Source organism: Anser brachyrhynchus (assembly GCF_964034855.1).
Source record: "Anser brachyrhynchus genome assembly, chromosome: 11".
Taxonomy (NCBI): Eukaryota; Metazoa; Chordata; class Aves; order Anseriformes; family Anatidae; genus Anser; species Anser brachyrhynchus.
This window is the reverse complement of record NC_137706.1, coordinates 9,021,748-9,048,263: the sequence shown is the minus strand read 5'-3', so window position 1 is coordinate 9,048,263 and position 26,516 is coordinate 9,021,748. Positions and strand designations below refer to the sequence as shown.

At 41.1% G+C, this 26,516-nt stretch overlaps 1 protein-coding gene and 1 long non-coding RNA gene across 29 annotated transcripts in view; one reads left to right on the top strand and one right to left on the bottom strand.

Annotated features, from left to right (window-relative positions):
- PEAK1 (pseudopodium enriched atypical kinase 1) overlaps window positions 1-26,516 on the top strand; it is a 118,791-nt gene that overhangs the window by 17,679 nt on the left and 74,596 nt on the right. For 12 of the 22 annotated variants that reach the window (XM_080551415.1, XM_080551420.1, XM_080551424.1 and 9 more), the window contains one exon: window positions 4,406-4,638. The exons of 2 other annotated variants lie outside the window; for them this stretch is intronic. The gene's annotated coding sequence lies outside the window, so the exon portion shown is untranslated. Of the gene's footprint in view, window positions 1-4,405; window positions 4,639-7,591; window positions 8,942-9,388; window positions 9,480-9,594; window positions 10,416-26,516 lie in introns of all 22 variants that reach the window. 8 more of the 22 variants (XM_080551408.1, XM_080551410.1, XM_080551409.1 and 5 more) reach the window with 8 other exon arrangements.
- The window catches only part of LOC308176132, a 102,609-nt gene continuing 94,579 nt past the window's right edge, over window positions 18,487-26,516 (bottom strand). For all 7 annotated transcript variants that reach the window (XR_013938092.1, XR_013938093.1, XR_013938094.1 and 4 more), the window contains one exon: window positions 18,487-26,516. This exon is cut by the window's right edge. This is a non-coding gene — a long non-coding RNA (uncharacterized lncRNA).

The window sequence follows — 26,516 nt, the reverse complement described above, 5'->3', positions numbered from 1 at the left end:
AAAGCAGCCCAAGAAATACGTTTGGCCTCCTGTTTTGGCACTCAGACGAGGCCTGGATCGTGGCCGCACCTGCATCCGGGCTCTGCTTTTGCGGGATGGAAGCTGCCAGACTCTGGCTCAAACCACCAAGGAGAAGATGGAAGAGGGATCTTGCTCCTGTCCACAGCTCCTTCGTGGGAGGTTGTAGAAAAGATGAAGTCAAGCTGCTCAGGAGTGAGAGCACAAGAAGTAACAAACATAGATTGTAAACAAGGGAGAAATTAGCTTGCAATACAAGGGGAAAAGACTTCATTGTGACGATGGTTGGATGTTGGAACAGGGGCCCTGGAGGGAAGTAGTGGCACTTCTGTCTGTGGAGATGTTCAGAACATGAGTGGATGAGGCCCCAAGCAAGCTGGGCAAAGCCTAAACAGAAGCCAGTTGTTAAAATACTGTTGGTGGCAAAATCAAGTACATAAATGCAAAATTAATTTCACATTTCTCTCTCCACTTCGCTGGAATGTTTATACATTGTGAGATTTGGCACATGAGTTTTCTGGTGTTCTGTTTATCGCTTAATATGTTTTAACTTACTTTTAGTCAGCTTTTTTTTCTAGAAGCTCTGTTTTTCTGTTTCTTTAAGGTTTGCAATTACAACAAAATACCGTTTTGGATGATTTGTCAAGTGAGCTTCAAAGACTCAAATTTTAGTATTTTCTTTGTAATGGAACATATTGGATTAACAACTGTGTACTGCATAAGTATTACACTTTTGGTTCTAAAGTGATCTTTCAAAAAACTGAGAAACAGGAAAATTTTTGGAGGTCTGACTCATAGAAGTAGTTATCCCGGTTGTGTGGTTATAGTTACACTCAAGTCGAGTAATTTCCTTCTAAAATCAGGGGTTTTGTATGCTATTAAACATAATCAAAAATAAATTTGGAAAATGAAGTTGGCTGGGCAATAGCTCACTACAAATAGCTCAGTTGCAAGTATGGTTTGTACGGTAGCACTTTAAAAGTTGCTGTTTTGTGGTGGAAAGGCAGGTAAGACCCACGCTTCCATAGCTGATCAAGTTGTACCCTTTAAGAGAACACTAATCTCCCTTTCTTAAAGGAAAAATCACAAATTCTCTGCAGGAGAAATATGAAAATAATAGGAAGGAGAAGGCTGGCCCTCTCTGCAGTTACTCTCTGAGGTTGGTTTACACCCAGTTGATGTTTTTTTGGTCCCTAGGAGCAAGCTGTTTTGTTGTGGGCAAGCCCTGTATGGACAGTGAGGCAGTTCCTGCTCCATCCATGACTCAAAAATCATCTTTTAGAAAAACCTCACTCATTAAGCATTCCATTTGAAAGGGTGGAAGCAGATGTAATGATAGGGCTGCAAGCTGTGTCCGGTTCGGATGGCTGTCAGAATAAAGCAGGCTGTTTCTTAATGGTAAGAAAATGTGAAGCTAGCTCTTAATAAAGTACTGGTGAATGCAGGGGGATTTGTAGCATTCACCTGGGTGAGGTCGCTTCAGTTTGATGCGTGTCTAATTTGAGCTTATTAGTTGGTAAACAGATTCTCCCATGTGTGTGAAAGTGAGCCGAAGATGATAAATGCAGCCTCACCGGAGGGAGGCAGGAGGGACGGCACGGTGACAGGTTTGGGAGGTGTTTGTTCCGAGAATTGCTTCAGTGTGTTGACATCATTTCAATGAGGCTTCTTAAGAGGTTTTTAGACATTTATATGAGCTTCTACGTGTATGAGTGGTTCATTGCTTGTTTAATTTTTCCACTTTGTGCATTTTAGTCCAAGATGTGCATTCAAGGAGATGGTAGGAGATTGCTAGCTGGCTCTGCAGCCTGCCGGGGCGCTGCTGTGGAAAACCTGCATCCTCTGGATTCTTTCTAAATTGCACGGCGTTAAGTGATTTGTGATTCCAGTGTGGAAAGCCCTGCCATTACCTGAGATTCTTGGAAGGGAGACAAACTAACTTTTTTCTTATTGGTGCCACATTAGAGAACCACTGTATGAAATGTGCAGCAAATTTAGCTCTTGGCTTCACGGTAGCAGCCTTACTGTCCTTCAGATGCTTTTGCAAAGGAAACTGCATCAGGTCTCAGTACGGTACGAGTTTTTTCAGCTTCCAGGGATGGTAGGCAAGGTAAGATTCATAAATGGCAAAGTAGAGGCTAGTTGAAAGTTCTCTAACCATTTTGTACTTGAACAAATTGTTAGCATTATCCCAGTGACTCTGTACAAATACATCACTGGGATAGACAACCCAGCTGTAGTTGCAAGGTTCTTTGTGTTATTGCATCGCAGTCTGGGCAGCTCTAGCTGCAGAGATTTTCAGTAATGAACTTGGCAATGTTGCTTGAGTTACTGGCTCTGAAGCCTATGTTTGAATATTTATGTTTCAGCTTGCTAGGTTTTTAAAACTGACTTTTTTTTTTTTTTTTTTTTTTTACCAAGCCTGTGGAAAGTCGCTCACTTTCTGAGAAGACTGCAGCCTGCACTGAGTGAGATCTTAGTGCAACTTGTTAGCAAAGGAAGGGGAATTTCCTTATACTCTGCTGTGTTCCCAACTAGTGAAACTGCGTGTGATGACTACAGTGCTTTAAATGCAACATTAGTCTGGACAGTCAGGCTTTTACCTTTGAAAACCTCTTCCATCAAAAGCACAAAGACTGTACAAATCAATTCATATAGTTCTAGCTTACAATGATATCTAATCAATCTCTGAAGACAAAATAAATAGATGTAGAGGGGGAAGGTTTTTCATAAAGTATTTATTGCATAAGTCTATTTATTAAGGAAAATAAATATAGTTCTAAGGAGTTTTATAAATAAGAATTTTTAGAGAAGTCTGAATTAAGAAAGGATATCACTGATGGTATAAAAGTATAATTAAATGTCTGATACAGTAAAATCAAAATTTCCATATGCTTACACAAAGCCACGCATAGTTTTTGTATTCCTTTTGTGCATCTGTATTCTGAGAATTGAGGATGGGGTAGATGAAGGAGTCCCAATGCCTGCCCAAGCTCTTAAGCCCCCTTCTTCCCCCTCTTCCTGTTGTGCAATCACTTTTCCTAGGAGTTCGTCAGTCTCACCAGAGTAACAAACACCTAGGTTAACCTGAACACTGAAGGTATTTTATGTGTCCTCTTCTGCAAGGCACCTGTAGCAAGATATTGGGTAGTCCACCAGCATCCTTTGTAGTGTCTTTTAGCAAAGGTAGAAGGTGTTGCAAAAATTATTTTGAAAAACACAGTATGTGGAGAAAACACACTTTTCTCTAGAAGGGTTGTATAGGAATCAAATGGCATCTCAACTAGGTGACTTTCATAGGGGAAAACGTTAAAGCTGTGTATCTGAAGGAATAGGGTCTATACTTTATTACGGTAATATTTGGCTTTAGGCAGCAGAGTGGCTGCACCTAGGTTTGGAACCATGCCCTTTGCCAGGTCTCGATAACCCTAATGCACTGATAATCTGTGATATGGTAGTGGTTTTAACATGTGAATGAAAACTCCCTATGCTGACGTCAGACCAGCCTTTTGAGCTGTATTTAAAAGGAATAAAATCTATTAGGAGGTAGAAACAGATTAAGAAGCATGTGAGTGTGTTATAGCCCAGAGAATCTTCCAGTTGTCATAAAAATCGATGGTGCAGGTAAGTAAAACTCACATACTGCCTTGGTGCTGAGCTCCAATAAGCAGACATGAAATGAAAGAGAATGAGGAGGAGGATTGTTTTTATGATGCTAGCTGTTGCCAGTGAGATTCATGGACGCTCTCAGAAAGGTACCTTCACTTAATGGCTATGATAAGCTGTGAATTCAACATACAAAAGTGTTGCATGGAATTAGCATACGATCAAGTCCTGTGCGCCTCTCATGTTTGGATAGCTGCTTAGCTATCCTTAGTGTCAGAAGCAAGGAAGCAGGTCCTTTGAAGGTTATAGCTCTTCATGCTTGGGTAATCCAATTCAGAAGAGTCTAAAGACAACAAATCAAAATCTGTGAAATGATGCATGGTTTTCATGCTTCTGTTATTTTGAAAAAGTACATATAGATTTCCATTGTTCCATCCCAAAGAGCCCTTGAAGTATGTCAGGTATTTATAGCTTTGGATGTCTCACTTATACATGCGGGAGTTAATGACTCACACCTTTTTGAAACAATTGAAGTGCTTCCTGAATGGCAGAGAAAACATTCCTTCCTCTGCTCAAGTACTGATTCACATTCTGATTCACATTTGTTTGTTGTCATGTGGCAAACACCATTTGGCATGTTTACTCCTAGGTCTTAATTACCCTGCAGCAGTATTTTCTCTTTATAGATTTTATTTCCTTTCCTGTTTCAGCTGTAGCATGAAACAGTGCCTAAATTAATCCAGAAATTAATTCTTCCTTCCATCTTCCCTCCTCTCCCCAGCTGTATGCTTCTGCTTCTCACCATCACCTGTGGGCACTCCACTGAACTTGATTCGACTTGCTAAAGGAACAGAAAGTTCATCCAGTGAAGAAGCAAAGGTTTTAGCAGTAAGTTGGCAACTCAGTGAGGAGCCCTGCTCGTAAACACCGGAACCAGCACAAAGGAAGCAATCAGACCTGGGCACCATGAACATGGTGGGGGCAGAGACCTGTGCAGCATCCCAGTCAGTAACGGTAAGCTGCTGATTCTGCTCAACTACGATGGATTTTTCTTTAATGGTTTACGTTTCTTTTGCTCCCTGAAAGATCTCATGCTAGTCAGATGAGTGCTAGGAGTGAAGCATGTGAGAAGGTGTGAGAACTTGCTTCAGGGCCAGGTGAGAAGGAAGCGGCACCATCCTTTTTGGCCATAGCTCGCTGTGTAATCCTTTAATTGTAACCTGAATCCGCACCATCGGTCTCTAGTTAGTGTTTTGGCAGAGGCATTGCCTAAGCCATCTTAAGCAGCTGCCCCACACTCCTGCCCCTAGTCTCTTGGTTTTACTCTGTGCTAGCATGCCTGTTGGTATAGCTGTCAAGAAATGGATCTGAGAAAAGCTAGGGAGCAGGGGTGTGGAGCTTTTTTTTGCTCAGTTACTGTTTACCCAAATCAGTTAGAACTGTAGCCCTGCAGGAGGTGGTCAGCACCACAAAGGTGGCTGAGTGATGGTGAGAATGAGTTAGGGATATGTTCTTTTAGTTTCCTGAGCCATCGTGGCATTCCCATCAGCATATTGCAATTTGTTACCCTACTCGTTTGTGCTGAAATAAATTCATAGGGCTACAGTGGAGAGCAGGTCATTGAAATGTTGTGGGCTTAGTACCTGGGATGGGGAGGGTTGGAGTAGGGACAGAATAAGTTCAAAGGTGTTTAAACAGCCCATTTTATAGCTTCGCCTCACAATCGCTTGTGTCAGCGGGCCTGAAGGAACAGCAAATCCATGGAGTGGCAGCAGCAGGGTTTGGGAGGGCTGGGTGGGGAGATGAAAATGTTCTAGGTTGAGTCTGCCACAGGAGAAAATACAATTTACCTGTACTGTCTGGTGGTGCACATACATCTCTGAAGCTTTTATCTGGATTAAGAGGAAAAGTTGGAGACCTTAGGCCAGTAATTTATTGCTTAAAAATACAAAGAAACATTTGTAGGCTAAACATGGCATTTGTGTTGAAATCTAGGATGTGGTTAAAACTAAGTTACTTTCAATGTTTCTGCCTAGTGAAACAGCATGCTTTGAATTTCAAGTTGCGGACTGTTGTTATCTGTCCTCTGCTGAAGAATTTGTAGCATGCAAGATCAGATCTTCCCAAGATGGTCCACTTTGCGTTAGTTGTGTTACCCAATCAGTCTTCATTCTGTTCATTCCTCTGCCCTTTATTTATGCCTCTTCCTGTTTTTCCTCTCCTTCCCTGTATACTTGAATGCAGTCTGTTTCTGTAAAGGTCGCTCTTCTATTGAAATATACCAGTGGGGTTTATTTGGTACTTTCCTATCCCTAAACAATGCAGATTTATTTCCCCTTTTGTTAATTTTTACTATTGACTAGTTACAGTGTTGTCTTATTTTTGTTTCATGAATTCCTCGAGTTAAATTTCAAATTTTAACAGGCAATCAATCCTATAGGCAGTTTTGCAAAATAATCTAGCAAAAACACTAGTAGGAAACTAGCAATCTTCCTCTGCCCAAAATAAACTAATATACAAAACCAAAATTTCCCTACCACATCCCGCACAAATGTCTATCTTCACACACAAATAGAAATATTTGAAATATTATGAGATTCCTGTGGGTTCATTAAATGAAATGACCTTCTTTTGCTATCCCAGGTTTTTAAAAAAATAATTCAAAACCCCAAATGCTTCCCGTGAACTAGTCTAACTAGACCACACAGGCTGCAGCATGCATATTAGAAGGACAGTGAAGGGTTGTGCTGTAATAGAGCTTATTAGAGAAATCTGGAGGGAAGCCATAGACCAGGCAGATGAGAAGCATGACAACTGGAAGCTGTTTCTTTCTGTCATCCTTCTCTACAGCTTTTGAAAAAGAAATTGAGCTAACATCCCTCCTACCTCAATGTTGTGCCTTAAGGGAGCCATTATGTTCACTCCTTTCTTTGCACAGAGGCTAAATTTATCGTTTCATAACCAAGTGGTGTTAATGCAAGAAAAAACAACTGCTTTTTAATGCTGGAAAATGCGAGCAGAATTTGTTTTCCACGTATCTTGCAGGTGGTATTCCAGTTCTCGAAAGCTCATTTTTGTTTAGGCTTTGGGTGGGTTAGTAGGTGGAATAATAATGCTATTATTCACAATTTTAGGAGCTTTATCTTCACACAATAGGAGTATGACAAAATGTGTTTTTTTATGAGCTAAGGAAACTGCTTGTTGGAGTACCTTCACACTTGTACTTATCTACTGTGTATAAGAAACAAAAGCAAAAGTTGTCAGATAAACTGACTATATTCTCTGTCTTCAAATGCTGTCTCCCTGTCTCCAGCTATGCTGTCCTTTAGATAATTTTGATCATCTTTTAATATTTCAAATAGTCGGAGTTGATGGTTGGTTGGCTGGTCTTGCTGGGTTTGCATTAATAATTAAAATCAGAATAAAGGTCTGTCCACTTACTGATAGGTTGTCACAAGGAGTTTTATCTGCAAAACATTTAGGCAGGATTATTTAGCAATTTCATTTTGATGTGCCAAATATATTCGCTACATATTAACAAAATAAAGTAGGCTATGATTATAAATACCTGTAGACGTAATACATTGCAATAGTTGTTGTGTTTTGGTAACTTTCCATTTTCCTTGTTTCCTTCCTGGGTTGTTACATATGCATAAAATAAAAGTGGGTTGTCCCTATAGTCCTGTGTACATATACTGATGACTTTAAATGTCATTTTCTGTTTTCCCACAAGTTCAGCTGAACAGAGATGGACTTGGTGAATTTTTTTTCCTCATGGCTCTATTTGGTCATCACCATATCTAATTGGTCATTCTAGATTCTTCACTTGTGTTTCGTTCAGTTTTGGAGGTTCATTTTAAAGGCCTGGGTCCGCAGTGCCTGCAGTCTTCTAGTGAGGGGAAAGATACTGAAGATGAGAACACGAAGGGTGCCACTAATTCTCTCCTTTTTCCCACCCATACCCAAGCAGCAGGTGTTGTATCCCAGTTGTGAAGCAGGTGCTGAGGTATCTTAAGGAGGGCATGAAGCAGGAGGTAACAAGATCCTGAGTGTAAGTTGCACTGCTCCAAGAGCTACAAGAATGTTTCCTCGTTTGCATGTCTTTCAAGACCAATTTTTAAAGCTCACTTTGGGTTCTGTCCCTCATTACTCATGAAAGTGCTGCTTAGGCTGGATTGGCATGGTGTGGATCTGGCTCTGCTGTTTCCACTGTTGGCATTTCATCTTGCCACGGGCTACTCAGGTCTCAGCATTCCCTTGCTGTGTGAAATAACTGGTATTATTAGTGTACTTAGCTCTTGCTCCATTGACTAACTAGTACTTTTGGGGTTAGAGTAATATGTATTTTGCTCTGTGTGTGGCTCATAAAAAGTGTCACAGTAGACAAGTGACATTAAAAGGCTGTATCCTTTTGTTTCCTGTTCAAGTCCTTACTTACTGTTCCTCATGCAATGAAGTTTTTACAGTTGGAGTGTGCAGAACCCTGTTTTGTCCTCTTCAGTGTCGGTAGGTGTTTTTCACTGGGGATTAATATGAAGACACATCAAAAATGTTAAATGTGCAACCTGTAGTTCATCTTTTCTTATTAACACAGTTTTTCTTCTCCAGCCCCTTCGAGAAAAGGTATTTTATGGGTCTTGAGTGGATGATAAAATTTTAGCAGTGAATAGTTTGTTTTAATGAACCTCATTGTGAAATAAATTTTACCTTCTGAAGTCCAATACATTTTCCCCACTGTCGTAGTTGCCCTTCAAGATGATTTATTTTTTTCTTCCTTGTGATACACTCTTAGTCAAAAGTTCTCCTGTGGACTGTGTCCATCTACATTTTTCATTGCCATCAACTCCTGTCCTCCCCATCCTGCAAGTCACACTTCAGGTAGCACACAGTAGATAATATCTAACACACAGACTCTGCAAATTCTGTAGGAGTATCAAGCTCAAATAGGAGTTCAAATGTGGTAATTATACATTTATTTTTAGCTTCACCCTCACTAGAAATACCAGTAACAAAAGGAACTACCTAGCATGCACATCAAAACTGAGCTCACATGCCTTTTTTTATTTTCATATTTTACTAGAATAACCACTTGTGTCAAGGTTTAATCACTGATGATTCAAAAAACATTCTTAGGAAAGGCCTGTGGTTTCATGCTGTACAGAAAGGCAGAGGACGGTAATTGTGCTTTTTACCTTACCTGTACAGGATTTCCCTATGAGCCTGCCCAAATACATAACAGAGAAATGGATGGTTACTGTATGGAGCGCTGAGAATTTAAACAGAACATTGGTAGCTTGTTAAGTCTCCTGTTGAAATGGTAGTGGTTCCATGTTTCAGGAAGATATGTAGGTTGTTGATTGCAGTAATGCTTCTGCTCCTTACTCTGGAAGTGCTAAGAAAATGATGCTGAATTGTGACAGCACATCCCAGTTTTAAAAGGATGCCCTGCTTAAGGGAATATTCAAAGAGCTTAATAAAGTATTAGTCAGCCTTAAGGTTTATTGGTAGAGATTTGAATTCAGGAAGTGGCATTGTTATGCAAGACCTGGAGCAGCTAAAAGGAAAAGAGATTAATATGCTAAAGCTTGGAAGGGGAAGCTGGGTTAGAAGGATTTTGTTAGCTCAGGCACTGATATTCATATTCATGTGAGCAACTTTCTGTAAAACTTCTTTTTTTTTTTTCTTGGGGAACAGAACAGGGATTCATGATCAAAAAGAAAGTGTTGGTGTATATAAACTGACAATGTTTATATTCTTTGTGCAGTTTTTTCCGCTTATTCAGAAGATTTGGACATTCTTGGCTCCTGGCATTTCTTTCCAGGGACTAATTAAAAGGGATGTACAGTTACTATCAGGTCATTTTTCTTCAGCTACATGATTAACAAAATAGAAAGATTGAGTGATTAAGCAATGGTACTGTAAAACTGTCCTCGACAATTGAGCCTCAGAGCATTTCCTATCTGATTTCAGTGCTTCCTTCAGGAGAGGAGCGGAGTAGCGGTGCAAAGATGAATCTGTGTGTGTCTACAGATAGAAAGCCTCTGGTATGTGCAGTAGCTTAGGCTATACATTATGTTTTAAATGCAGAACTTAACACAAAGATGGTATATACTTAATGCTTTTATTGCTGTATACAATAGCTGCACATCAGATGAAAAAGTAGAAAACATCAAGGTTTTGTAAGGTTTTGTACCATAAACTATGTTACAAAGTACCACACAAAATTCCAGTATAAAAGATCCGGTATCTTACACATCATTTCTTCTTGCTGGAAGAAGTGTAGAATTAGAATTTTGATGCTACGTTAGTTTTTTGTCAGGGGAGGAAAAATAACTCTGGAGGAATGAGTTATAAACCGGTAATACTAGAGATAAGTCGCTTCATTGCTATAGATTACTTAAGAAGCATGGCAAGTTCCCAAGGCCTTCCCCTGTTTCAAGAGAAAAAAAAAAAAAAGGAAATGAAAATAGAGATTGTCAGTAAGTTAACGAAGGAAATATCTATTGAAATATAGCATTTAAATGCTGGTCTGAAGACCCATTGAAAAAAAGTATCTTGTACATAATGTTTCTCACCTGTCTATAAGAAAGCATGGAAGTCTTCCATTTGGGGATGACTCATTTGCTGTGTTCTGCATACGCTTTGCAAGTTAACTCCTGTGCTGTGACTTTCAAGGACAATAAATGTACACGTTGAACCCTATTTTCTACTGCAGTTTGATTGGAAGAGTGGCTTTCTGGCATTCTTAACCTGGCAGTTCCCAGAGGACAGCTGAAGGCACCGTGACCTTTGTAAGTTACACAGCAGCGTGTTAGTAGCCTTTGAAATACCTGACCTGTGACACTGTGCATTGCGGACATAGTCTGTAGACAAAATGTTCTGAGCCATTATGAATGGGAAAGTTGCTCCAAAACTTTTAGTGGCTGAGATGAGGAGAGTGCTATATTGGAAAAATGAAGTTCATAACTGCACAAATCCCTTGTGACATATGCAAGCCAGGAAGGTGAAATGTTAGACGCTCTGGTACATACTTGTGCACTCTTCCATGTAAGTATATATGGTATATGTATTTGTTAATTATAGCACAAAAGAGCTGGTATATATGACCCATTATTGTGTGGTAGGAAGTGCCTAGGTCAGTGTTGTCTGTAAGATATTAAATGAGAAGTTTTGTGATGGGAATGTGCAAAAATAAATTACTGTGGACTGAGACTTTGACGTAAATAAAAATTTTAGGAAATACTGATCTGGAAAATTCGGGATAGCATACTCATGATGTAATTATGACTTGCTCAAATACAAATCTTTGAAGTGTTAACGAAGATCATCTCTAACTTGCTAGAATTTAGATGACAGATCTTTAAAGATAACAATCTGTGGAAGAAAATAATGGATAAACGCAGCTTGTCTGAGTAGCCTAATTAAAAAGAGCGTTTTGAGAATTGTCATTCCAAGAAAAGCAAGAATGTTTCTCACCCACTCAAACTTCATTGCCATTAAATAATACTTCTTGGTTTTTTACTGTTCCTCCTTTAGAAGTGTGTGTGTTTCTTTTGGCAGGTAGGTACACTAGAAAGCTCAGGATGGTTTAGTTACTTTGGAGCTGCTAGAGAAGATAGGAATTTGTTTTGAACGGGAAAGCTGATCATAATGCTCTCCTTGGAGACAATGGTTTTCAAAAATTCTGGTACTTAGGAATAGTAGAAAAAGAATTTTTGTGCAGAAAAAATGTTTGCATGTTGAGATGAAAGTATTGTGTGAACTGAATACATATCCAGATAAATCTTTAAGGTCCCTTTAATCACCTTTCTGACAAGCTGCTTTTCCTAACTGTTTTAAACCAATCTACTAAAAATGGAGGCATATCCAGTTCTTGAGAGACTGCTGAGACTTGCATCTCCTGTGTCTATGCTCATGTTTATACTGGCTAAAACTGTTTCAGAACATCCAGCTAATAAATTAGATTTTTTATTTCACGTAGGCAGTTGTGTGGATGTGGCCTTTCATAAAGGAGATACCTAAGTGCAGCTGCTGAAAGAAAGGCGGGGGGAAAACACCACTATGGTCCAAATTCAGCTGTACATGAACATTTCTTTGACATGCCAGGAGTTGCATGTGAAAATCTTCCTTGAAATGGTTTGCATGCAAGTCTTTATTCAGCAAAGCAATTTCCAATAAAGCTACCAGTGGTGTCTTCATTTTTTTTACTTATGATAGTATGAAGAAGAGATGTGCTGTCAATCTTAGGGAAAAATAAAATCTAAATGAACAGAATTTCACGTTGAACTGGCCTGCTGCTCTTCCTTCCTGAACTCTGTGCAGGATATCCAGCACTCTTAATGAAATAGCTATGGACTGTCAAAGAAAAGATTCTCAACTACTGCCAACTGGGCTGTATTTCAATCAAAATAAATTTAAAACAATCCTAATCAAAATGACATTGAAAAGTCAGAAGGTTTAAGAACTAGCCAAAGGTCTGTTTGCTTTTAGAGAAAAATTAGTATTTGTGCTTCATTTTTATGACTCTACTTTAAATGAAACAAGGACTCGCTTTGTGTTTCTGTCATGGAGAGACATAGCTTCCCTGGAAGGGAGGGCTGAAGTTACTGTTCCTTAGCACTGGGTATCCGAATGGTTCCTTCAGTATGAGCAAGCTTTCAAACCATTTGAAATGAAGAGCTGTAGGGGGATGCAAGCTAGCTTTCAGCAGACTTTTTCCATTGCCACGTATTGTATACTCGACAGAAAAATGAGTTTCGCTAGCCCAGGTCTGACCCTCAGCCTGTTTCACTGGTCTAATCCTGCTGTGAGAATGGAAGGACCCAGTGGGAAGGAGGGAGCATTCCCCCAGGGGAAAATGCCCCTCTGGTCAGGGGTGCCAGCTGGCAGGGCTTAGTGATGTTGTGGCTCAGAGCAACTGCAGAGCAGCCTTGCAAGTGTTTTTCATAGAGCGGTTAATATAATGCCATCTCTGGAAGGAACCACTGCTTAATAGTTTGCAGAAGCAACTGACATGAGAATGCTAGATGCTCATTGGGAAAAGAAATCCCTGAAAGCAAGGTTAGGAAATGCCTTGGTTTCTTGTAGACACAGCAAAGTGTTTTAAGAGAGCAGTAAACAAAAATAATGTAAAATCTTGGTAATTATCAGCATTTGATTTCTGAAGTTCCTATGAAGAGATCTGTTTTCCACATTTGATTATTACTTTCAGATTTCTACTATTTCAGGAGAGAGAATGGCTATAACTGAGCAGAACTGAATACAGGAACTGAGGAAAATCATGCCATCCTTTCTGGAAAACCCAGTGATGTTTGCGTGTTCTTAGCAAGTTTAAGTCAGGGTTTTGCTAAAATATCTGAGGATTTGATCCAGGGTTTATTGAAGGAGCAGATGTCTTTTAGTTGCCAGCTATGTCTCTTGAGTTAGGCTGTATTATAAATGTCAATAGAATATTGTTCTGTAGTTGCTGCATGAAAGTTTGTATTTCATGTTTTGAGGAGTTTGATTATTTGGGATATACTGGTCTGCTGCTTCCTACTGGATTATCACTTTTTATAGTTGCCTGGTTTAGGGTAGTAGGAATAAAACTTTTTACACTGGAATCTTTTTCTTCCTATTTCCAAAATCGGTACCTCTACATTCTTGATTCAGTATATATTGAGTTATAGAAAATGAACATCTACAAGAAGGGCCGGAGGGTAGACCCGGGGAACTATAGGCCTGTTAGTTTGACCTCAGTGCCAGGGAAGCTCATGGAGCAGATGATCTTGAATGTCATCACGCGGCACTTGCAGGGCAAGCAGGCGATCAGGCCCAGTCAGCATGGGTTTATGAAAGGCAGGTCCTGCTTGACGAACCTGATCTCCTTCTATGACCAAGTGACGCGCTTGGTGGATGAGGGGAAGGCTGTGGATGTGGTCTACCTTGACCTCAGTAAGGCTTTTGACACCGTTTCCCACAGCATTCTCCTCAAGAAACTGGCTGCTCGTGGCTTGGACTGGCATACGCTTTGTTGGGTTAAAACTGGCTGGATGGCCGGGCCCAAAGAGTTGTGGTGAATGGAGCCAAATCCAGTTGGAGGCCGGTCACTAGTGGAGTCCCCCAGGGCTCAGTACTGGGGCCAGTCCTCTTCAATATCTTTATCGATGACCTGGATGAGGGGATCGAATGCACCCTCAGTAAGTTTGCACATGACACCAAGTTAGGTGCGTGTGTCGATCTGCTCGAGGGAAGGAAGGCTCTGCAGGAGGATCTGGATAGGCTGGAGCGATGGGCTGAGGTCAACTGTATGAGGTTCAACAAGGCCAAGTGCCGGGTCCTGCACCTGGGGCGCAACAACCCCAAGCAGCGCTACAGGCTGGGAGATGAGTGGTTGGAAAGCTGCCTGGCAGAGAAGGACCTGGGAGTATTGGTTGATAGTCGGCTGAATATGAGCCAGCAGTGTGCTCAGGTGGCCAAGAAGGCCAACAGCATCCTGGCCTGTATAAGAAGCAGTGTGGCCAGCAGGGCTAGGGAGGTGATTGCCCCCCTGTACTCGGCTCTGGTGAGGCCGCACCTCGAGTACTGTGTTCAGTTTTGGGCCCCTCGCTACAAGAAGGACATGGAGGTGCTCGAGCGAGTCCAGAGAAGGGCAACGAAGCTGGTGAGGGGTCTGGAGATCAAGTCTTACGAGGAGCGGCTGAGGGAGCTGGGATTGTTCAGCCTGGAGAAGAGGAGGCTCAGGGGCGACCTTATCGCTCTCTACAGTTACCTTAAAGGAGGCTGTAGCAAGGTGGGGGTTGGTCTGCTCTCCCACGTGCCTGGTGACAGGACGAGGGGGAATGGGCGAAAGTTGCGCCAGGGGAGGTTTAGGTTGGATGTTAGGAAGAACTTCTTTACTGAAAGGGTTGTGCCATCCCTGGAGGTCTTTAAAAGACGTTTAGATGTAGCCCTTAGTGATATGGTTTAGTGGAGGACTTGTTAGTGTGATCTTGGAGGTCTCTTCCAACCTAGAGGATTCTGTGATTCTGTATCCTTACAGAATAGTGCAAGTAATAGGAAAAAGGTACTATTATGTGATACAGGTTTGTATTAGACCCCAGAGAATGAGACCTAGCAAAATCTTGACTCTCACAGAATCATCTAGGTTGGAAGAGACCTCCAAGATCACCTAGTACAACCTCTGACCTAACACTAACAAGTCCTCCACTAAACCATATCACTAAGGGCTACATCTAAACGTCTCTTAAAGACCTCCAGGGATGGCGACTCAACCACTTCCCTGGGCAGTCCATTCCAATGCCTAACAACCACAACCCCTCACCAGCTTCGTCGCCCTTCTCTGGACTCTCTCGAGCACCTCCATGTCCTTCTTGTAGCGAGGGGCCCAAAACTGAACGCAGTACTCGAGGTGCGGCCTCACCAGAGCCGAGTACAGGGGCACAATCACTTCCCTAGACCTGCTGGCCACACTGCTTCTTATACAGGCCAGGATGCTGTTGGCCTTCTTGGCCACCTGAGCACACTGCTGGCTCATATTCAGCCGACTATCAACCAATACTCCCAGGTCCTTCTCTGCCAGGCAGCTTTCCAACCACTCATCTCCCAGCCTGTAGCGCTGCTTGGGGTTGTTGCGCCCCAGGTGCAGGACCCGGCACTTGGCCTTGTTGAACCTCATACAGTTGACCTCAGCCCATCGGTCCAGCCTATCCAGATCCTCCTGCAGAGCCTTCCTACCCTCGAGCAGATCGACACACGCACCTAACTTGGTGTCATGTGCAAACTTACTGAGGGTGCATTCGATCCCCTCATCCAGGTCATCGATAAAGATATTAAAGAGGACTGGCCCCAGTACTGAGCCCTGGGGGACTCCACTAGTGACCGGCCTCCAACTGGATTTGGCTCCATTCACCACAACTCTTTGGGCCCGGCCATCCAGCCAGTTTTAACCCAACAAAGCGTACGCCAGTCCAAGCCACGAGCAGCCAGTTTCTTGAGGAGAATGCTGTGGGAAACGGCTCAGTTGTTTGCAGTTAGCTGGTCTGAATTTAGTCTCACAGAATGGTTTGGGTTGGAAGGGACCTCAAAGCCCATCTAATTCCAACCCCCTGCCATGGGCAGAGACACCTCCCACCACACCCGGCTGCCGAAAGCCCCATCTAGCCTGGCCTTAAACACTTCCAGGGAAGGAGCATCCACAGCTTCTCTGTGTAGCTTGTTCCAGTACCTCACCACCCTCATAGTAAAGAATTTCTTCCTTGTATCTTATCTAAATCTACTTTTTTTTTTTTTTAGTTTAAAACCATTACCCCTTGTTGTATCTCTACACTCCCTGACAAAGACTCCATTAGTTAGGTTTAAGTGGATGCACTCTAGTTGGAAAGGAAGATTTGAGAAGACACTACATACTCATTAATTCTCTTGTCCTGTTTGAATGGAACATGCAGTGCAAAAGTTGGTTAAAAGCACAACCAAGCAAACAAAACCAGCTGGTAACAGGAAGGTACCATATCCTGTTAGTATAATGTAAAGATGCTGTCATTATATTTTCAATTTCTTGGGAAATTTCTGTTTTATTTTGATACACTGCGTGTAAGGATTAAGACATTTACACACATACGTGCTGCAATGTATTTTGGCACTACAGCCTTTGATTTTTCTGCTGTGTTACGGAGTAGCAATGTGTGTTACAGAGCTGCTGTTTCTTGGCTATGCTGGTTTCCATAGACGTTACAGTATTCAAGTATGTGCTTTAAAAAGCCAAGTAGCAATTCCAATCCTTTTCTTCTAAGAGTTTGAAAAGAGCACCAGTGGAGATAGGAAAGGTGCAGTTGGGTTGTATATATAATTGAATTACCTTGCTTTAAGCCCACACTTTTCTGGAAAGCTGCACTAAGTCTATGCAAGCTCTTCCTCGCTTCTGTTAGTGTGCTGTCTTGTAAAAGAGAAAAGGAAGCTGACTGGGTCCCCCGGGTTTTGTTCCACCATTATGCTGACAAATGTTTTGATTGGTGGAAGTTTTAAAAAGCTGGTTTAGAAATTGAATAATGACTTTGGAAAGCCCTTTTAAAAAATAAAATCAAAAAGACCAAACAAAAACAAGCAAACCAAACACACGCACAAAACCCCCACCATCAATATTCTTTTGATAAGCTTATACAGGAATAGAAAGTATGAACTATTTTTAAGTAATTCATAATTGTCCTTTCCTTGTTTTATTTCACGTTTATTCTGTTCTATAATCTTTAAGCAACATTCCCCTACACATACTTGTGGCCCCAAAATGTTTTCGAATAGCCTGATCAGTCAAATACTGGTTGTGTTATGACAAGCTGTTTATAAGCCTGATGTGGAAGGTAAATATTAGTGTGGTAACTTCAGGAAAGAACAAGTGTCAGATACATTTATCTTTGAAAAGGCAGCATTGTGCTATGCTTCACTGCTTGTAATATAAACTGATTTGTTTAAAGGGGGTATTTTATAAAGAAGGGACTTGTAATTAAGGAAATTGCATGTTCTTTAATTACTGCCGTTTCAGAACGATCTACACTAAAATGGTGTTCTGTGTCCTCCTTTTCTGTAGGAATATAACAGGCACAGGCTCTAAAGCACATCTGCTTAAGTATTTTTATCCTACATAGTAAAGTAATTCTGCCCATTGATTTAGTTGTTGAAGGGAGATGTTACTAGTTTTGTAGATAATGAAGAGAAAGTACAGTTGGCTTAGTCCTGTATATAAACTATTAGAGAACATCCAAAGGAGGGCTACAAGGATGCCAAAGGGTCTGGAGGGCAAGATTTGTGAGGAGCAGCTGAGTGAGGTCCCTTGGTTTGCTCAGCCCAGAGCAGAGCAGGCCGAGGGGAGGCCTCATGGCGGCCTGCAGCTCCCTCACGAGGGGAGCGGAGGGGCAGGCGCTGAGCTCTGCTCTCTGGGGACAGCGACAGGACCCGAGGGGACGGCATGGAGCTGGCACAGGGGAAGGTCAGGCTGGGGGTTAGGGAAGGTTCTGCACCCAGAGGACTGAGCCTGCTGGAGTTCAAGAAGGGCTTAGACAATGCTCTTGGACACGTGGTTTGATTTTTTGGGTGGTCCTGTGAAGCCAGGAGCTGTACTCGATGATCTTTGTTGGTCCCTTCCAACTCAGGATATTCTGTGATTCTATATACAGCATGTGGAAAAAAAAATGCTTTCTAAGACCCATGGGAACTTGGAGCACATAATTAACCTAAATGGAGCAAGAAACGCGGTGGAGCACCTACAGCTCCCTAGCTGCTGTTCACAGCCCTGCCTGACGAAGGCAGCAGGAGCACATGGGACCTCCCTTCTTCCCAGAGTACTAGTGGGTGCTCCATCCAGCTGCTTCTGCATGGAGATTCTTCTGTTTTGAAGTCCTCCTAAATGAGATAAAGAATATCATTGTTCTACAAACAAGTAAGGGATCAGATATGAGTAGAGATCTAAGCAGGTAATTCTCTCAGTAGGCTAGTCCTCATTACTGGTGGTGGTTTGCACAGAGGTAAAAGCAATTCTAGGCTGCACTAGATCATCTTTAAAGGTCCCTTCCAGCCCCAACCATTTTGTGATGCTGTGATTCTAGAGTGTTAAGGTAGTTCATAGCAGGAGACACCAAGAAAACAAAGCAAATTATGTTTGGGTTCTCCTTTCTTGGTGGTGTTTGTTTTTAGGTAAATGCTGTGGTTCTGGCCATAATTGGGGATGGGGGAGTGATAAGGGATTATACCCAGTTGTTGTATAACTTTCCTTTTCCAAAAATACTTCTGTCAATTGCTGTGTTGCCAGTTGTAACTAATATCTGGTAGGAACAAGGATCGTCCTTGTGGCCAAGTACAGAATTCGAGGCAACCTGTTTTTTCACTTTTGTGTCTATTCCCAGCACAAGTCTATATGCTACCTTTTCCTCTTGCCTGCTTCTCTGCATTGTGATATCAAGCTGAGTATTTGATGCCAAATGTGAGTTCTGTCTCTGGGCATACTTAACCTGTGTAGAACGCTTATGTTTTGTACCGTGCACAGCCAGAATAGACCTACGTATTGTCTATTTAACATACCAGATTGTAAAGATTTTTAGCATCTGCTCCGCTGAATAATTTTCAAACCTTGTGGTATAATTTTCAAGAGTGCAAGTTTCCTAAGGTTCCTGATGTTTAGTCTCTAATAATACGGGCTTTCTGAGATGAATAATTTTTCTGCTAACAAGTTATTCCACAGAAGAACATTTTGCAAATATTTATCACCTGATATATCCTAAAGGCTTCTGAAATGCTGTACCTTGATTTGGTTTGGAAATACGAGTAGATACCTCTATACAGCAAATGCTGTTTGCTTATCTTCTGCGATAAGATTAATGAGTCTTCTAAATTATTAAGGAGTATTCTCTCATGTTCCAGACCTGACTCTGAATCGGCACTATATGCTAAAAGCTACTCATTAGTAGGTAAACTGATAACTGAATGCATTTTTTATTGCTGACTGAGTGGGAATTTCCCCATCTGGAAGAGAATGATAGGCTGATAGAAACAGTTTGTATGGGAGTGTGATGATGTTAAAGGTTTTGCCATTTTGTGCATTTATTTTGGGAGATGTTTGTTTAATGGGCTCTGCCCTGGAGTACCCTGCATGAAAAGTTATCAATGGGAAGTAGTTTGAATCTTGTCTTGCTGCCTTCATGCTGTTCTTACAGACGTGAGATTTTGATTATAACTCTGGTATGTGCCAAAGTGTGCTCCTGTACAAGCAGTACAGTTTTATTTAGCATATCTTCATCCATAAATTGTCGTTCCTATCACTGATTTACCATAAAAAAACTGGCTGTTAAGCAAAGCAAAGCAACGAAGCAAAAGAGAGTTCCAGGTTTCAGTATGGCTGCTGTAGCATCCCAGGTATTATCCAAATGCATTTCAAAAGCATAATTGCTAGCCATAAGGCAGAGAAAGCAGGCATTATTCTGACTGAACTCATAAGCCCAGAAGTTTAAATTGGCACTTAATGAAATTTTGTTGAAATAGGTCTTCATGATGTACTCATATCACCAGTATATGTAGGCCAACTTCTTTGCTTATATGCAGATTTAAAATATGCTTTATGATAATAAATCAGTGCCTTAAAATCCATGCCTCAGAATGCCAATTCCCTTTTAGGTGTGGCTCATGCAGGATGATTAGCGACTCCTGACAATGTATCTCCATTTAAACCCATCTAAATCTGGATTGCTAGAGTTCTGTTGTGTGCCGTGTCCTGTATTGCTCCTACCCCACTGCTACATGCTCTCTCCTTCTGTCTTCTTGCATCAGCCCTTGCTTGGTCTCCATCCCGCTCAGCTCCCTGAGCTGCCTTCTGGGGGGCTGGTACACTGGCTGCACACACAGATGGGGGCACAAACTCAGAAGCAGCGACGAGGGCAGGACCATACCAGCCTAGATTTAGATTGACTGAATATGTTGTGAAGACACACCCGTGAAACATCACTCATTTGGAGTATGTTATTGTCAAGTTTCCACTGAGGCTGGAAGTTTTGAGTTGAAATGTACTTTAAATTAAGTAGAGAATTTGCAGAACAATAGGAGAGAGGAAAAACTGTAGTGTGAGTCATAAATGGGAGCTTCAGCCACTGTACGCTTATAACTGCTGAAATCCTGTGGATTAGGTAAAAGAATAACTGTAGTTCCTAGTGTGTAATCAGCTCCTATGTTCATTGTAGTTTCTGTTTGCTGGGATAAAAGAACCTGTTTAGTCATCAAAGCTTAGTGTTAATATGAAATTCTGTAGTTCATAACCAGTATGTCTAACAACGCAGTTTAGAAGTTGTGCTCAACTAATGTTTGTATTAAATGTTTATTATTTTTAAATGTTGCTATTCACTACTCATAACATCTGTGGCATGCTAAGCACATCACAAGACACAAAAATGCACATATTACTTTGGAAGTCAACAGTGTAATGATGGATAGAAGAAAGAGATGACAATATATAAAGGCATTTTTATTAAATGCCAAGTGAAACAGTGGAATAATTAGAATAGAACATTGGCTGGGACACAAGACTTGCAGTCTGCCTGCACTGGCTAGAAGGAACTGATAGGGACAAAAATTATGTATAAATGGTCTGTTCAGAGTCCACCAAAATTGCAGAAGGTTTAACTGTGACTGTGTAATCAAAAAAAAAAAAGTTTAGTGGAATCAGTTATAACTAACTTCTTTTGACTGAATGTGAGAGTATATTCCAACCTTCTTATTCCAGTTTGAAACAGGAATTCTCTCAGTTATCACAGCACAATAATGCTTACTGTAAAATGGACATCAGTCTTTATTTTAGCTGTTCTTCATTTTGACCACTTTGACATTTAATGATGAAATCCTAGGAAAACAAATGCTGCTTAATGGCTGCAAAGTTGCAGTAGGTACCTAACAGCTGTGGGGCAGTTTCATAGTTGTTCTCTGGTTTTCCTTGTCAGCCGCATTTATCATTGGGAATTTCAGATGTTGTAACTTTTATGCAAAACTTCTATAAGATTTTGACGATGTCAACATGTCTCATTGGAGTAGTTTTAACTTTGGTGAGCTTCAGATGAGACTGTAAAGGACTTGTGCCTAGATTTCTTGCTAGACCATTAGGTAAGCCTCCAAAACCAGACAGATCTGTTACCTATCAGCATGCAAATCTCTGTGGCACCTAGCCATGTAGACCATCTCAGAAGGAGGAACAGAAATGAAAATTTTAGCCTTCCAAGCCAACATGACATTCAGAACTTGCTTTCGAGGATTAAGAAGGGTTTTCTTACAGCTTGGCTTGCAGGCATCTAGCTATTGCCATCATCCTGCCCGGCGGACTGTGGCAGTGGTTGGAAACTTGGAAAACCCTTCCATTCACAGAACTTGACACCCGCTGATGTGTAATGGCATCAAGTGACAAGTTTGTTGCTTGCTGCAGCAGCTGCCAGGATGCTGCTTAGCTCTTCTGTAACTAATCAAGCAGGCACTTTGGCATCCTTGAGAACATACTCAGAAACACCAAAGCAGAAATGAAATACTGAATTCCACCCATCTCCCTCTTCCAAAAACACTTGTAGTTCTAAATTAAGGCATTTTCTTAAACTCTTATATTTCACTTTGTTGATATTTCTTCAGAGGTTCAGCAATGGCATTATTCACAAAAGGGAGTTTTCTCTTCATTCATTTGGGAGATTAATGTGGCCAAACTTGGAATTTAACTATTATTATTTAACTATAGAAAAGCCACACTGAGTGGTAAGTCATTAGTTTGGGTGACTATAAATGGCACTGTTCTGGAGAATTTGATATCAGAGAGTATGTTTGCATTTGTGAGGTGAAATGCGTTCAACCTTTCTCTGGAATTTAGGACTTGTGTGAGTTGTGGGGTGCTTAAAAGTGATCAACTCAGTATTTAGTTGGTTTAATACCTTCAGTCTGAGTCTGCTTCCTAGTCTTGATTGTCATACCCCTCCCTTATTACTGATTTTTCATCACTTTCCCGTCTTTTAATGTTTCTTTAGTTTATCTTGTGTGAGAACAAAGCAAATTCCAGCTAGGATTGCATATATGGTGGCACTGCAGCTGGGTAAGGCCCTACTTCCCTTCCTTGCCGGTCCTTCATTTCCACTTCTGCACTGCCACCTGCGTTGTGCCAGCACGTGTTTGTGCAGCCATGTGATGAACCAAGTCAGGGAAGTGATTCACCTGGAGAAGGAAAACCCTGCCAAAAATGACCAACAGCCAGCCTGAAGCACTGTCGTCTTGGTGGCTAGGCTGGCGCGGGAGCAATGAGCTCCTGTGGGGGAGAAAAGGTAGGAGTTGCATAAGTTTGTTCTTTTGCTGAACAAATAATAACGGAGGCACAGCCTAGAAACTAATGTTTTGCCTAAAAATAAGAGTTAGGTAAACAGAAGTGCATAATAGAAGTGCACAAAGAACTGCATGTGCAGGTTTAATTAAAAATGATTGACACTTCTTAGTGCATATTCTTGAGTTTATCTGAAATCCTTATGTTGATTTAGGCCAGGTCAGTTCCTTACTTAGTTAAATTAAAGCAATAAAGTATTCTTGAGTAAACAAAGCGTACCCGTACCGGCGATGCTGATGAGGCTTAGGCAAACTTCTAGATAGCTGAAGTTTACATCACTGAAATGAGGTTTTCCGATGCAATTCCTGAAAGCCAGTAGAGTAGAAGGTTGCAGCCTTTTTCAGGAGCCCTGTAGGAGTCAACACTTGAAGTATCGGTGCGTCAGTCAGCAGCTGAACATTGTGCAGTCCCTGTGTACTGTGGCCAGCCAGCTGAACCCTACCACCAGGTTTTTAGTGGTCATGTTCTTGAGTGTATTGCTCCATGCCTCAGCTTTGGGTCTGTTAGGGCAAGTGAGGAAGAGGAGTCGGATTCCTTATACTTCAAATATTCACTTTTTCATTTTTTTCCAGTTATGTTTCAGTTTTCTCTAATGCCAGTGACAAAGTTGCAACCTCACAGTTAACAACTGTATGGTTTGCAGATAATAGTGATAGGGTTAAGATAAGATGTGGCAACTTCAGAAGTATTTTCAAAGTGAAGTTATCTGCAAGGACATAAGCCAACCTAGCAGCTTGCTGCTGCTAAGGAAGTTCCTGAGCACTCTGCCCTTTCCCTTCCTCCCCACCCATGTTGGTGCTAGCACCTAGGAGCTTTGTCAGCTCATTTAACTCACTAACTAGGCAGAAAATGAACCTGGCAAAAGTGGAGAGCTGTCTGTTGCATGAGTGAGCTGCTGAGCACAGAAGAGGAAGCAGAACTATGAGGCTGATGGCAAAGGCAGGGAAACAAGTGAATTCCCAGTCTTTCATCTGTAACTGCGCTGTGCAACTTGATGCTCAATACAGGCAACACAGGTAAGGTGTGCTGCTTATACTATTAACACTGTGTGTGTGTAAGCTATCTAACCATACATCTTTTGTTGCAAAGGCTGACTTCTGTATTATGCCACCCATAACACTGGATCAAAGCTAAGACTCCATTAGTGGTCCTAAAGTTACTGTCATTAGGTGATTTTGATATCATAACTAATGGTAAGAATTAGGAGGAAGGTATTCATATACTATGCTAAGGAAGAACCCCATTAAGGTTGCAGTCTTCTTTTCTGAAGCAAGAAGGCAGGGTAAGATATATATTTTTATGTCAGAGGACTCTTCAAGTTCCAGATAATCAGTGAAACCCAAAACAAGGATGCTCAATCTGAATTTTTGCTCAGTAACAGGACAGAAGTAGCAGCAGTGTTTTTTACAGAATTTCTTTTGCCAGCATTCTGCATGCCAGATAATGCAATCCACTGTTCAGTAAGTTTTGTTAGCATGAGAGAGAAAGGAATCTCCTCATGGGAGCTGTCTACTGCTGTGAGAGGAAACCACGACAGCTCCAGAGCAGCTGGGGACCGTGCCCACTCCACCCATGTGGCAGGGCTGTTTGGCATTTGGGTCTTCCAGGGCACTGGTGGCTGAAATGGCCCGTGCCCAAACTGCTGGGCAGCAGGTGGTAGCCAGGACATGTGGTAAACCAGGTCTGCAAATTGATTCAGGTTTAAAAGCCCAATTTGAACAAACAAACAAACCCCACAAATATTCATTATGTCTTTCCATTGTATTTACATCTTTGACTATTATGTGCTGCAGGAGTGGTCTCCATGCATTAGTAGTGTAGAAAACAATAGCTCAAGGACTTTTGGCTAAAAGAGGGAAGGACCCTAATGCATGTTCTTGATGCTTTTTGGAATTGATTTTTACAGTGAAGCATAAGCCATTAGTTCAAGCTTCTCAAACGTGATCATAAGTACAAATTCACAATTGGCAATGAAGACAAGTACAGCACCTTTGGTTAGGTAGCTTTGTCACTGTGCACCTGAGAGCTGTATTTTTCTGGGGGAGCCTATCATGGTAGCATTAGCTTTCATGAGTTTTGTCTTCTGCCTTTCTTCTGTAAACAGAGATCCAAGCCATATTAAACTTTATTACTTGCAAGCTCTGTTACGGCCAACAAATTTTCCATTGTTTTTTAGTCTGTTGGTTTCCAACAAGAGAGATCCTCAAACTGTAGTCAGCAAAAATGCATTAAACAGCTTTTTTTGAACGCTCGGTTTGAGTATATGTGGCTGTCTGCACAAAACTAAGTGGTCTGTCATCATTTTCGAAAAAAAAAATGTAGGAAACTATCCTATCCAGGTCAAGTTCCCTTTCAGCCCTCTGGTGTGGAGGAAAATGCTGACAAGTATGATGCTTTTATTCAGTGTTTTCTTGTACATACAGAGAAAAAAGAACTTCAGTTTGTGCATACACAGATTTTTAACTCTGCATACTGTCTTCCTCAAAGGCAGAGGAATAATCAGTTTGCTTCCTTTACATAATGAAAATCACATCCAAATTTGTTAAGTTACAAAGAGAGAGAGGATTTACCATTATCTTAGTAAACAAGTAAAGATAAACAAATCTGTAGTAGTTATTTTCACAATGGTATGTGCTTTCTTTCCTCTCTGTAAATTCTGTATAGTGCTCCAAATTCTATGTGGAAATGGGTCTGAGCCTAAAAGAAGATAATGGAAATTACTCTTTCAGCCACGCTTCTCAGCACCCAGCAAACTAATGCATTTATCTGAAAAAGCTGAAGTGAAATGAGTCTGCATGAAACCAGTCAGAGCTGTTAAGCTGGAGCCAAACAAATACATTGATATTTTAAATGGTAACAATAAATTCCCATCAGTTAGACCTGGACTATCTGAATTTACCCTAGGTTAAAAGAAAAAAAGAGAGGATTTTAACCAGTTCAATTCATTTAAAAATGACCTGCAGATGGGATTTGAGAGAATAATAGCCAGAAGATAACAGTGAGAAGATCATGGCAGAGCAGCAGCTCAGATTTTGATGCATTTATGCAGAGCGGGCAGCAGAGAGATGGGGAGAATTCCCCACTGCAAACTTTGCAGAGCACCAGCATAATACGCTCATTTTATTTCCACTGACTGCTAATGTACTGTAGCTGTTTATAGCAGTATTACATTTGTGAAGTCACATGTTGAAAACATATATATATATCAGAAGTGCATTACATAGTCTGTAAATATCGGTGTGTTTTCTCTCATTTATGTGCATGTTTTTAGGTACAGTCATGTGAAAAAACACGTGTTTCCTCTGGTTCTGCTCTGCTTTGTCATAGGGCAAGTACTTCTTGTCTAGTTCCAAGAGTCCTGAAATATGTTTGGTAAATACTAAATTTTATCATCACCTCATATAGTCTAATGAGAATGTGGAAATGGAGACTTTCAAAACTTTGTAATTTTGACATTTGGAAGGGCACATTTTTTATCAAAACATCAAAAATTGTGCAGCCACCAAAATTCAATTATAAATTGAATTCCTAAGCAGGAAACCTCAGCTGTGATATGGTAGCTGTGGGAAATCTTTTCTTTTATTTCCTCTCTCTTACTCTTGGGAAAATCTGAAATACATTTGCTGCAACTTAAAAGGAAAAAGAAATGGTTGGGCTGGCTTGGAGAAGTTAAGGTTGAATAACTGCATATGGACAACAGCACAAGAAAACGAGTGTAAGAGCTGGTAATGTAGATGCTTGGCAGGCTACAGGAATTTCAATATTCTAATGAATGACAGCTGCAGGTAGGTAGTTACTAAATAATGCAAGCCAACCTCTTTTTGTTCAACTTAAAGAATTGATTATCGCATTTTTGATCAGAAGAAATATACCCTAAAAGTTGTGTGTGGCCTCCTATAGCCTACAGCTGCTATCAGGGAGAATCATGGAATACAGCGTGTGTGTATGTGTGTATCCTGTGGCTTTTTTCGTAGACTCTTTGGTGTTTGAGGTGCTGGAGGTCAGAAGCGAGTAGTTTCTCTAAAAACGTAATAGA